Source organism: Humulus lupulus, chromosome X, assembly GCF_963169125.1.
Source record: "Humulus lupulus chromosome X, drHumLupu1.1, whole genome shotgun sequence".
NCBI lineage: Eukaryota > Viridiplantae > Streptophyta > Magnoliopsida > Rosales > Cannabaceae > Humulus > Humulus lupulus.
The window spans coordinates 131,983,641-131,998,190 of NC_084802.1; the positions used below are offsets into that span (position 1 = coordinate 131,983,641).

Sequence of the window (14,550 nt, forward strand, 5' to 3'; positions counted from 1 at the left end):
GATGTCGATGCCCAACACGTCCGGTTCCCACATACCGATCCGCTGGTCGTGGACATCCAAATGGCCAACATGATGGTGAAGAGGGTACTGGTCGATACAGGAAGTTCAGTGAATATCCTGTATAAATCAACACTAGAATGCATGAAATTGTCCGTTAAGGACTTGGAGCCTTGCAACCAAACGATATACGGCTTCTCTGGAGAAGGACTCGCCCCCGCCGGATTGATCAAACTGCCAGTAACGACAGGTACAACGCCTGCAACAAGGACATTACTCGCCACTTTTGTAGTGGTCGATTGTCCTTCGGCGTACAATGCCGTTATTGGAAGGCCTATATTGGTTGATCTACGGGCTGTCATCTCTATGTGGCACTTGGCCATGAAGTTCCCAACAGACGCGGGGGTAGGATGCGTGTTGGGGAACCAGAGGGAAGCCAGGGAGTGCTACAACGCCTCAATCACAAAGGCAAAGAATGGAACGTCGAAGAGCACTACCTCAGATAGGTTGCAGATGGCAGTAGATACACAAGCCCAATCCGGTGATGAAGTCACCAAATAGGGTGTTGCCCAAAGTGAGGATAGAGACTTAGATCCTCGCTTTGGGGATTTTGAAGAAAATGTTGGGCCCGTCGAGGACCTGGAGGAGGTCTAACTCGACAAAGAAGACCCGACCAGAGTCGTAAAGGTTGGGAAAAACTTAGAGCCTACCACGAAGCACGCACTGGTGGAATTTTTGCGAAAGAACCAGGAGTTTTTCGCCTGGTCGCATAAAGACATGGCTGGGATAGATCCTGCAGTAATCAGCCATGTCCTGAATATAGACAAGACCTTTCCACCCGTGCAACAAAAGAGAAGGCTGCTCGATAAAGATAGATCGAGAGCCTTAAAAGAAGAAGTCGAAAGACTAAAGGAGAATGGGTTCATCAGGGTGGCATTTTATCCATCGTGGGTCTCTAATCCAGTGCTGGTTCCCAAGCCTAACGGCAAGTGGCGGACCTGCGTGGATTTTACAGACCTCAATAAAGCCTGCCCTAAAGACTGCTTCCCACTCCCAAGGATCGACCAGCTGGTCGATGCAACTGCAGGGCACGAGATCATCTCATTCATGGATGCATATTCAAGCTACAACCAGATTAGCATGCATCCCCCTGACGAGGATCACACCAGCTTTCAGACTGATACGGGCTTATACTGTTACAAAGTAATGCCCTTCGGACTGAAAAACGCAGGTGCGACTTACCAACGGCTAGTCAACCACATGTTTAAGGAGCAAATCGGTGTAAACATGGAGGTATACGTGGACGACATGCTGGTAAAGTCTAAGAAGGCAGAAGGACATGTGAGGGATTTACAAGAGTGCTTTGATGTATTAAACAAATACCAGATGAAGTTAAATCCCCTCAAATGTTCCTTCGGAGTTGGATCAGGGAAATTTTTGGGGTTTATTGTAAATTCAAGAGGAATCGAGGCCAACCCCAACAAGATAAAAGCCCTGATCGACATGAAGTCGCCAGAAAGGATCAAAGATGTACAAAGCTTAACCGGGAGGATCGCAGCCCTAAGTAGATTTATTTCGAAATCAACAGACAAGTGCGTCCCTTTTTTCAACCTACTCAGAGGAAATAAGAAGTTTGAATGGACGATAGATTGTGAACAAGCGTTCCAAGCCTTAAAAGCCCATATGGCACAACCTCCCATCTTATCAAAGCCAATTGAAAGAGAAACTTTGTTTGTTTACCTGGCGATTACTGAAGTTGCTGCTAGCGCGATACTAGTGCGAGAGGAAAAAGCCGTACAGAAAGCAGTCTACTATGTCAGCAAGAGGCTGATCGGGGCAGAATTGAGATATCCTCCAATTGAGAGGCATATCCAAAAAATTAGCATTGATGACGTGGCAAATGATCCCTGGACACGTGGCTGACACCTGGAAAAGCTCCGCTAGGGTATCGACCAAAGGGCGCACTAGAAGCAGTAAGCCGCCCGGTCTTACCTGCAACCAGCCTGGTCGATGGTTCCGCATACAAAGTAACATTACTGTGAAGATCTTTGAAAATCCCGAATTTAACTCACATAATCTTCAGAATATCCGATTATTCAGGAGAGAGTATCTGTAACAATCTTTTGTAATCCCCCTTGAGCCTATAAATAGCAAAAGATAGCTCAAGGACGGGACTTTTGGCTTTTGAATCATTTGAGATTAGAGTAATTCTCCTAATGATATTGTATTGTTCTTCAGAGGTTAGTGAAACTCATTGAACCCTTGTTCTTTGATCACTCCTTTGATTCTTATATCAATAACAGTCTAAGTGGACGTAGGTTATTACCAGATCCTGGGGTCGAACCACTATAAAAACATCGTGTTGTTATTACTTTTTGTCATTACATTCTTCTCTACAAATTCAATCATATCAAGCATATTCTGACTACGTGTCAGTTGACCAAAATCTGGGTCAACACATGTTATAGAATTATCTTATTATGAGATAATGATAAATTATTGAGATGACAATTTAAGAGTTTTATATGACATGCCTATATATTGATTTTGTGAATCAATAAAAATGTGAAATCATGTGTGTATGATATTTTTAATTCATGTTTTCATATTAATAAAGAGCCATATTAGTATTAGTCATGTATGTTGACAACTATGTGAAATCATAATCATGCAAACATTTGTGAGATGTTAATAGGTTTTATCCTATATTATTGTTAGTATGTAATTTGTGAATAAAAAGAATAATATGAGAAATTAAAATTCTCAATTAAAGTGTTGAACATCTCAATTATGAGATAAGAAAAGATGAACCTAAGGGGGTTACATCTTTTGATAAGTGTCTTGCCATGGCAAGAAAAATGGATCAAAGTGGATTCAAAAATTGTGGGATGACATATTGACTCAATAGACTTATAGTCTAAAGAATAGTCAAAAGAGAAAATATTTGAGAATTATTTAGTGACAATAATTCTTAAACATTGAATATCTCAATGAGGAGACATTACAAAATTGGAGAAGCAATTTTGAATCTTTACACCAATGGTGAATAAAAGAGAACTTTATTCATTTTGGTTAAAGATGGTAATATGTTTAAATTAATCTCAATGAGGAGATAATTTTAAACAAAAAACATAAGAAATCAAAGTGTTTAAATAAATCAATGAGAGTTTATTTTCTTTGATTTAATGTGTTTAAAAAATTGACATTTTCATTTTGATTTTGATGAGAAAATCAATGGATGTCAAATTGATGCTTTCAAAAGAATCTCAAAGAGACTCTTAGAAAGTACACAAAAGTTGTTTAAGTGATTTTGAGATTATTTAGACAACTAAAATTGAAAATTTGTGATTATTTGTTTGAGAAATTCTCACATTACATTTGTGTTCACATTTTATTATGTGAAATATATAAAAGAAAGCAACCAAGTGAAAGTTACTTTCAAATAAGTGTTTCTTGCTTTAGCAAGTAATAAATCAAGATAAACATTGATGTTTTATCTTAAGAGTTTATCATGTGGTATAGAGGACTCATGATGAACTTTGAGAATCATAGGTCTAGATTTATCTTGGAGGATAAATGACTTATTAGAAATGAAGAGATTTCTATTTTAAAGTGATATTTTATTATCACTATGTGAAAAATGTGGGGGTGATGCTCCAAAGTTAATCAATTAATTGTTAATTAATTGATTAATTTGGTCATTCTATCAAATAGGTGATTTGGAATTCCACATTCTAAATCGCATTGGCTATATGTGTATAGAATGGATAAATCTAGACATGCTTGGTGTCTAAAGTTACTATTTGTAATATTTTGATTCAAGAAGGAATCAATTTAAAACATAAAGGAGAATTTTAGAAACAAAGAGGTTTCTAGAATTAATATTCAAATGTTTATCTTGGATATTAAACTATAAAATAGTGGAGGTGTTGACTATTGTCAAAATCACTATTTTAAAGAGGTAATTGTTTTAATCAAACTATAGCTAGCAACAAAGTTTGAATAAAATAATGAGAGTGTCTAAGTATGCATACATGAGAAAAGAAATGATTCAAATGGAATTATTTCTACATCTCAAGAGGTGGGACTTAGACTCCCTAAAGAGATTCACGGTTGATGGTAACCTATCTTAATACTAGTAACCAAACTAGTATTAGGTTCAATAGGTAATAACAAGTCAATCAAGTGAATAGATAGTAGTACTCAAATTTTGTCCCATCTGAGATATGATTACTAGTGTGTTACCAAAATGAGGGTTAAAACCGAAAGGTTTTTTAATAGAATTCAGTCTTGAAAAGACAAGTATTTTAGGGTAACAAAATACTGTAAGAGTTCTACCTATATAGACCTAGGGGTGGTGCCGCCCCTCATGAGAATTGGGAGTCATTCTCAAGAAAAGTCTATGAATGGAATGTGCACATGGCCATTAACGGTGCAAAAGCGAGACATTGAGGTCTCAAGTGAACATAGCAAAGGTGTGTGTGTTATCACCGGTTTGTTATCAAGGGATAGTGGTTCAATGCTTCGGCAACCAAAATTTCAACAAAGTTTATGATAATTATACTAAGGTAAAATTCAAGTCGAAAGACATTTTACTTTATGCACCAATGCAAAGGTTTCTATAGAGAGTGATTATTTAATCAAGTGGGGGAATGTTATATTTTAATATAATGTTTGATTGATTAAATAAGTGTTACAAAAAGTGATTATTTAATCTAGTGTGGGAATGTTATATTACTTCATATAATATAATATTAAATTAAATAATGTGACAAAATGTGATTTGTCACACCTTGTAACATATTATTGAGAGTCACAAAATTGGACTAATGTGTGTGCCCAAATGTGACATATTTTGGAGTTACAAAATCAGTTACAAATTTGTAACTCTCAAATATTACCCAATAATGTGTATATTATATGTTACACATTTGAGATTGGATTTCATAAAGTCATGATGATATATGACTGTTGAAGACATGTTTTTAACTCCCAATAGGTGTTTGGAGGTTACAAAATCATGTGGGAAAGGATTTGGGACGTTTTGGAACGTTTTGGAAAAATGACTTTTTTGTGCTGAAAATGGCCTGTGGCCGCGGCTTGGGGGACAGAAGCTAGTGGCCGGGGCCACTGAAAAGTCGTGGCCGCGGCCACTGAGGCTGATAACCTATGTGAATTTTCAGTTTTTTCCAAATTGAACGGTTCTAACATCCCAAATAACTCCCAAATCTCCATTTTAATTCCATAAACATCCAATTAAACATTGGTAACAGCCATGAGGGTTGGTGGAATTCGAAATTCAAAGGGATATCTCAAGCTCTATAAATAGGAGCCTAATGCTCACTTGTAAGACACACCATTTTTCATTCACAAAGCACTTGGCTGAAAAATACACCAAAAGGCTTGATAATTCCAGAGAGTTATTTGCTTGAGAGATCCCTTAGTGCTTAGAGAATAGGGGGAAATAAGCTTTTGGACAAAGGTCTTGAACCTTGTTCAAGTTGGTGATCCCCACTACTCTACACTTTGGTTGAGTGTGAGAGTTTGTTTGTGTTTTCATTCTTTTGTTCTTCTTATTTACTTGTATTATTATAGTATTGAGTTTGTAATCTTCTTCTTCTGCATCTTTCTATTTACTTGTATTTTGAGCAATTGAGTTGTAATATTTATTTAATCAATATTATCTTGTCCATTGTATTTTTGCATAGAGTTGTATTTGGTTTCTCCATATTTCCATTGAAGTATTAATATATATTCTCTAACAAACTTAACCATACCCTTTCCCAAAAATACATTAGATTTGGTAATAATAATTTTACCGGACTCAAAAACGGCTTTAATGCCGAGCTTGCCAAGAAAATCACCACTTACCAAGTTTCCACTCATTTCGGGAACATAAAGCACATTCACTAATGTGACTTTCTTGTCGAATGTGAAAAAGACTTCAATGGTACATTTGCTAAGTGCATTGGATTTGCCCTCATTGCCCATATGAATCTCATGGTTGCCCTTTGACTCTTCAAAGATCTTGAACAATGATTTGCCATAGGTTACATGGACGGTGGCACATGTGTCATACCACCATCCCTTCACCTTGCGTTGGACCGCATTCACCTCACTAAGGGTTGCAACTATATTCTCCTCTTGATTTGCATTTACCTTAGGTCCTTGTTGGTCTTTTCTATGCCTACACTCTCTAACATAGTGACCATTTTTCCCACACACAAAGGAGGGACCTTTCTCGCCCTTTGACTTGTTTGGGTTGATTTTTGAACCCAAAGATGTCTCATTACCCTTCTTGCCTTTCCCTTTGTTTTTGGGATGTTTTGGTTGTGACACCGCATTTTCTTTGGAAGTCTCTCCATTAGACCCCTCCACAATTTTGTCATTATCAATTCCTCCTCGATTCGAATATGCTTTTGGATTTCCTCCAAATAATAATCCTCATTTTTATGAAGGATTCTTTTCCTATAGGTCCTCCAAGTTGGTAATTTTGCCACTATAGCACCAACTTGAAAGACATCGAGAAGCTTAATCTTCAAAACTTTCAATTTTTTAACAATTATTTGTAGCTCATGAATTTGAGGAAGAATAGGTTTATCTCCAAAAAATTTGAAATTGATATATTAAGAAATCAAAAACTTTTTGGTACCTTCCTCTTCCGCCTTGAATTTTGTCTGAAGTGCATCCCATATCTCCTTTGTCGACTTGGTCTCGGTGTGGAGGTCATAGAGCCTATCGGATAGGGCGTTGAGGATATGAACCCTACAAAGGAGATTGTCCTCCTCCCTCTTCCTTCTTTTCTCCACCACCTCAGGAGTGTCCTTATCGGATGGCGCTGGGAGAGGTTCAAGTGTGGACTCTAGGATGTAGGCGATCTTGAGAGTGGTCAAGAGAAACCTCACCTTGTCTTGCCACCTAGTGAAATTGGATCCATCAAACCTATCTAACCTCACTAGGTCTTGGCTCATGGTTTTGATAGTCTCACCTTCCATTGAAACAAACAAATGGTTAATCTTTTGAATGTTAGGAAAATATAAGTTGCCTCAATGGAATTGGTAAAAAAGACCTTTACAACTCTAAGCAAAATATACAAATGAACAAGGATTGATTAAATAAAGTTACAACTCTATAACAAAAGATACATGTAAATATAAAAAGGAGGTAGAAGATGATAGAAATAGAAAATACAACTCTATGACAAAAAGATACAAATAAATTAGAAGTAGTAGAATGAAAAATATAGATGAGATTACAACTCTAAAACAAAAGATACAAATAAAAGAGTAAATAGAGAATAATAAAAGAAGATGAAAAGCAATAGAAAAAAAAAAGGAACAAGAACAATGAACAAGAAACTCTCACTCACACAACCAAAGTGAAGAGTGTTGGGAATCACCAACTTGAACAAGGTTTGAAACCTTTGTCCAAAAGCTTATTTCCCCCTAACTCAAGCACTAAGGGATCTCTCACAATTTTGGAAATAACTATGTGAAATTATCAAGCCTCTAGGTATTTTCTAGCCAAGTGCTCTAAAGGATATGAAAGTTGTGTCTTACAAGTAAGCATTATGCTCCTATTTATAGAGTTTAGAGACACCATTTGAATTTCAAATTCCACCAACCCCCATAGCTGTTACCAATGTTTAATTAGATGTTTTATGAAATTAAAATAGAGATTTTGGAGTTACTTAGTTGTTGGAAACGTTCAAAATTGGATAAAACCGAAGTTTGGAAAAGGTTATCTGCCTCTATGGCCGCCTCCTGAAAAATACTAGCCGCAGCCCACGACATTTTTTCAGCTACCAATTTTCCAAATTTTCCAAAACGTTACAAATTCATTCTCACTTGATTTTGTAACTTTCATACATATTATGGGAGTTAAAATCACATCTCTAACAGTTATATCTCTTATGGCTTTGAGAAATTCAAATCAAAATTGTGTAACAACAAATCTACACAATAATAAGCAATATTTAGAAGTTACAAATTTGTTACTGAAATTATAACTCTCAAATATGTTACACATTTGTATTACACACTATACAAAATGTTATAACTCTCTTTTTGTGTGATACAACGTATAACACTTTTTGTCACTTACATTTAATCTAAAATATTACAGTAAAAAATAATATAACAATTTTTGATGAGGTTACGAGGAATGGCGGGTGGTGTCCTCCACGGTATTTGATTTAAAGAAAAAAACTATGAAAAGTTGTCATCGTAGCAAACACATAAATGAGACCATTGAAGATTTAGTTGCAAAAAAGTAAAATAAATCCGAATATTTAAATAAATTTAAACATTATCTTCGTCTATGTGATCAGTAAACTTATTTTCTTGGCAATCAGCTTTTTGTTAGTTGTATTTCTTTTCTTGGCTACATGAACAGTAAGCCCGGAGAAAAAAAATAGAGGAAAGCTGAGAGGATTGTTTTATTAAAGCTGCAACAGAAAAGTTGATAACGGTTAATGGAAAATGTGGGTTAGCAATAAAATACATTAAAAGATAAAAATCAAATGCAAATCATTCTATTATAACTAAAGAAATCACAGCTATATAATTGAAAATCAATGTCTACAAAATTGCCCTTGCGCCTCGTATAAGAAGTATCATACATTTATATATATATATATATATATATATATATATGCATACAATGATTCAAAGACAAAAGTAAACAAGGCTCTTGATATCAATGTAAGATGTTTTTTCCAGATGCATACAATTCTAATATACATAATAGACTGAATAGGATTGTTACGAAAATTAAGGAAATCGTTAGAGTATACCTTCAGCTTTTAATTTTGTTATCCTCAAGCTAACAGCTTTAGATTTACAAAAAGAAAAAGAAAAAAAAATATTAGTGAGAATAAATTTATCACAAGCTCTCACTAGTTTTTTATATGTAGTATAAGAATGAGCATTAAGTTTGGAAACTAAAACTCTATATTTATATAGGTGAGAACTTTCACTAAAGTCTCAGTTAGAATTGATGTCAAAATATTCGATAACCAATAAAATATGAAATATTGAGTAACTCAATATTAAGTAACTGCATTAATGTTTATCATATTGAGAATATTTTTTTATTGATCCCAATATTGACTTTAATTATAATTAGTTAGAATTATGGTTTTTGTTAACTCTAAATAATTTAATAATATTCTAACAATTTTATGTCTGACTGATTATTAGTAGATTTTCTTTAAAAAAAAAAATGTTAATGTAAAATAGCAAATCAAACTTTTATCAATACTCTATGTTTCAAAAGAGAAAATATATTTATATATATATTCTATATAATAAGTATGTAGATAACGAAAATTCTTAGTTTTAACGGTTTTTTATTTTTTTTAATGAAAACTTTAACGGAATATTCTTATATTTATCAAAATATTCTTGTATCTAACGGTAGTTTGTAAATACTTAAACTTAAATAAAATAAAATAAATAATTAAAAAATTAAAATAAGATATTTTACAATAATAATTTTTTAAAAATAATAAATAATTAAACAAATTAAAATATGATATTTTTTTAGATATTTTACAATGATAATTATTTAAAAATAATAAATAATTAAACAAATTAAAATAGGATATTTTTGAGATATTTTACAATAATAATTATTTTAAAATAATAAAATTTAATTAAACTTAAACTCACTTATTAGAATAATATCATATTAAATATATTATATAATCTATTGTTAATTAGTAACAAATTGATTATTTTTTTAAAAAACTAGCAAGAAACTTAAATTTAAAATACATGTATAATATTTAATATTATATTAAACATATAATATATAATTGTCCCTCCCAAATTAAAAAATTAGAACAAACATAAACTTAAACAAAAATAAATAAATTATTTAATTAAAATATGATATTTATTTGAAATTTATATGACATTAATATAAATTTAATAAAAATAATTAATAAATTCTATAAATAAAACTAAACAAACGTGCATATTGCACGTTGTTTGTATCTAGTATATATATATTTATATATATGGGTGCACTCTTAATGGTTACTACCATGGATGGTTACTTTGATATTAATCATTGGATTAAGATCAATGATCTATATTTATAGTTTTTAATTAAAATTTCTAAAAATAAATTGTGATTTTTTCAAATTTTTAGAAGAGTGACCTGATGATATGTCGGTCATATAATTATTTGTTAACGCCGTTTTTCGTCAACTTAAAATGTAGAGCGAATAAACAACAAGAATTTTACGTGGTTCAGCAGTTAAATCTGTCTAGTCCACGAGTCAATTTTATTAAGACTTTGGAAATTTCAGGAAATCCTTCAAGGATGAATTCTCCAGAAATTTCCTCAAGATATCAAAAATCTGTCCTCCACAAATGTTCATGAACTCTCTATTTATAGAGAGTTTTCAGAGTTCATTCTCACATATTTCAGGAAGATACTTCTGCTTATTAATTAAAATAATAACATTAAATTCTGTAACTCCTATATACAAGGAAACGTCTCCTGAAGACCAAGGGGCATAAAACAAACTAGTTAATATCCCTTTAATGTAGGGAGTTACAACAATAAATAACTTTTGAATGCATGGACTACGTCTCATCAGATGACCCACTAAGCCGTTCGAGGTCAGCAATCAGCATTATGCAAGTCCAGGTCTATAGATAAGTTATGAGCTAGGCACCTTTCCCCAAGACCAGCTTGGAGCGGGTAAATACCACCGAGGCTGTCACACTCCGAGCTTATACTTATGCCAAGCTCGGGTTACTTGATCTGTAGACACCCGATATCGGGTATATCCTGATGCCAAGTTCTTTCGAGCTCAAAAAGAACTTCAAGGTTAAAAAATGTCTTTGAGGTTGCCATCTTGATTCGAGGGTTCGACACCTGAGTCATGCATATGCATTTCAGATATTTTGAGCTTGCAATTGACGAGTCCAGCTTTCGAGATCACAATCTCGGGTCTCGAAATCTGGGTGTAACATTATTAAATTAAAGAATTAAAAAAAATCTTATATAAACATTATAAAGGAAATTTGCATTATAAATAAGCATTATATATTATAAAAAAAAAATAACTCAAGAATGTTATAACTGCTATATTCTAGTTTTCAAAAAGAAAAATTGGTTATTTTTTGGGTTTTCAAAAAGATTGGTTTTAAATGTCGCCGGCGTTTCTGGGATTCTCGGCTCCGATCTCGCTCTATAGACAGATATGAAAGTCACTGCCACCACCATAGAACACCTTAGGGTCAAGACTTCAAAGCTCAAGGTCGTGCACCTCCCATACTTGTCATTGTGCGGTAATGCTCTCATATACTTTTGTCATATTTGATATTTTTTTTATCTATATATATGTTTGTGTTTGTTATCTTGGACTCCTGGTTTGAATTTGATTTTGTTTAGCAAGTTTCGTGATATAGTTTTCTTGATCTATTGTCCATATGTTATTTTCATTTTATCTTTTTTTTCTGGATAATTTTCTTATGATATGTCGAAGATATTGAATATTGATAATGAAATTTCTTTGAGTGTACGATTTTAATCTTCACTAACATCCTCATTTTCATTGGATTTGCAGTCATTATTTCAATTTAGTGATGCAGAGATAGCATCGTTAGCAAGAAATGGCTTGATGGATGGAGCATATCTAGGTATCATTCTGTGAGATTTAGGAGGTGTCTGAATTACCAGTGCAAGCATTTTGACTATGCAGATTGCAGAAGAAAATTAAGAGCTTAGAAGACTTTTTTTTTAAGAAATTGAAAGAAACCGAAGAAGAAGAAGAAGAAGGAAAGCTCTATACTATAATTATGTATTTTGTTTTAGTAAACTTTTGTAAATATAATTAGATACGTTTTATATGTTATGTGTATTACCTATTTGTTTTCTATACATAAACTAATATTGTAATGTTAAATTGTTATTAGAAAGTATTTATAAAATTTTATTATATCAAAATGTCTACAAATATACATTAAAAAGGAAATTATTTTCTGAATTATCATTTAGTAACATTTTTATAGAATGTCACTAAAAAGATTTTTTAATATAAAAAACAAGTATGTAATTCATTATTATTAAAAATTTTGTAATATTTGAAAATGATATTTAATTATTTTTAGTTTCATTTTTTCAAATGCCACTAAAAAAAATATAGTTTTGCAACATATTTTAGTTTCTATATATAATTAATAATTTTAATATTAATGTGTCCGTATATTTATTATTTTAAAATTTTAATTAATGAAAATTATAATTCTATCGGTTTATTCAATACCCTTCACTAGTTAATGAAAAATTATTATTCTATTTGTTTCCAAAAATAAAAACAGTGATTGATATATTTAATAGCTTGTAATATACATTAAAAGATAATTTATTCATTAGCATATCGTACATACATATAATATTTATTAAAAATCTTTTCATTATTTTGAGTTTTTATTAAAAAAAAATCAATATATTTTTAATAATACATTTTTTCTATAATTAAAAATTAAATAATAAAATATACACAAATGTTCATTTGAAATAAACTATCACTTAATTTTTTTTTGCGAGAATAATTAATGTGACAATTATCATTCAAACTAATATTTATTACCTAATTAAACTAAATTTTGAAATTCTTTGTATTTTTTTAATTTTTAATTATTTTTTATCATCTTTATCACTTGCCTATTTAGTATTATTTTTTATTTCTTTTATATAAATATATCCACAATTTTGAAATTAATTGACACTATAAAAATTTCCAAATTTTTTATTTTATATATTTTTTTATTTATTTTCATTATCTTCTTAACCATTCCTCCTCATGAAAATCTTGTTTAATGAAAAAGGTCCAATTTTTTTTCAAAGTATCTACGCGAAGGAGCTTCAATTTGAAAGTGTTTTTTTTGTTTGTAAGATATTCAATAATTTTTTTGTTGTTTGTTTTTCTTTCTTATAGAATTTTGAAATGTTTTAATTGTTAAAAAAAAATTGTAACATATTTATAACCTTTTTTTAAGTGATAATCTTCTTTTTCTTCTTTCTAATAGAAATTCTTGATGGAATCCGATATCGAATGGAGGAAACGAATCGATCATGATTTCAAAGAGATGAGAAATGAATTAGAGTCTCTGAAAATGCATTTAGAAAACAAGGAAAAATGTAAATGCAAATATGAGAAAAAAATAAAAATAACAAATGAAGAAATAAAAAAAAAAAAATCTTCACCATCACTATCTCTTGAAAAGCAAGTTATTAGTCTAGATCAAAGTGTGTTGTTTGAACATTTTAAACTCGACAATCATTTTAGACCAAAAGATAGGGAGCTGTTAGAGTTTATTTTCTCAAACTTCAATCAATCGTAAGTTTGCTATCTTAATGTTTTTTTTTTCTGTAAGTGTTTAAAATATTTCTTTATGTCCTACATTTGTTTTTTTTTTTTTAAATATAGGGATATTATAGTTGATTGTGGTTACAGTTTTCTACGACGGTGTGACTTTCGTTACCTTGGACCTAATATTGAATTGGAGACAGAGGTTCTATGTCCTTTTTTTTTACACTAACAATGTGAATGTGATTTTTTTTTATTTGTAAATATATATTATTACTATGATATCTTCATTGTTGACTGAAGATGAGAGGTCGAAGAATGGGAAAGAGTGTAAAATTTGGTATTTTCCTGTGAGAATAATGATGAGTCTTTTTAATTGTTATTTGTGTCAAGTAACAATTCATGTTTGGAGAATTAATTTTTTTTTTATAATAGAAAAACTTATTGCCCGACCCACACTTACCACTATATCAAAGTTGGAAGAGAATGCATTACTACGAAAGATTTATGGGTTCCCTTGACCATTGTAATGAAGTATGAGTCTAAGTTATATGTAGAACCTATTTTTTTTTATTTATTATTAATTATTATGGAATTTCTAACTTTAATTATACTTGTAGATATATATTCCCATTTTCATCATGAAACACTACATACTTGCTCGAGTAATTATAAAAGAAAGAAAAGTTGAAGTTTGGGACTCACTTGCTCATGAAAAGTCTCCTATATTGCAATCATCTAAGATTGTCGAGATTGTAAGATTTTATTGGTTGATTTGGAAGAAAAAAAAATTTCAATTTTATTTATTCTAAATGCAGTTACGCAATCTTGATTTGGGCTTCGAGAATCAAATAAAAAATACCCCTTGTAATTTCAATTTTTCTAGCTTTCGTATTGTTCGTGTAACTAATGTCCCTAGACAAACAAATTTGTACGATTATGGAGTCTTCGTCATATTATTTATGAATCATGGTTGCAAGCTTGATTCAAGGTCTTTCATGGTTGGTTCTCTTTGTGATAATGTTTTTTATTATCTTTTTAAAAGAGTACACTTGACCCTTTTTTTTTTTTTTGTTATTGTAGTTTGACTCTAATGAAGAGAGGTGTTACATAACTAGGTGGCTTGCAAGTTCAAACTACAATAAGAATAGAGGAGAATTAATGCAGAAAGCCCAAGATTACATTTCAAAAAGACGATAATAGCATGTTTGCACTTATTTTTT

The 14,550-nt window shown here is 31.5% G+C and overlaps 1 long non-coding RNA gene across 2 annotated transcripts; it reads left to right on the forward strand.

Moving 5' to 3' along the window:
• The first annotated feature begins 13,447 nt into the window (after positions 1 to 13,447).
• Positions 13,448 to 14,229, forward strand: LOC133807152 (uncharacterized). Of its 2 annotated transcripts, XR_009879173.1 has the most exons (4): positions 13,454 to 13,532; positions 13,763 to 13,861; positions 13,948 to 14,082; positions 14,146 to 14,229. It is a non-coding gene; the product is annotated as an uncharacterized LOC133807152 (long non-coding RNA). The 2 variants fall into 2 exon arrangements; XR_009879174.1 differs by lacking the exon at positions 13,763 to 13,861 and having other exon boundaries at positions 13,448 to 13,532.
• The last annotated feature ends 321 nt before the right edge of the window (positions 14,230 to 14,550 follow it).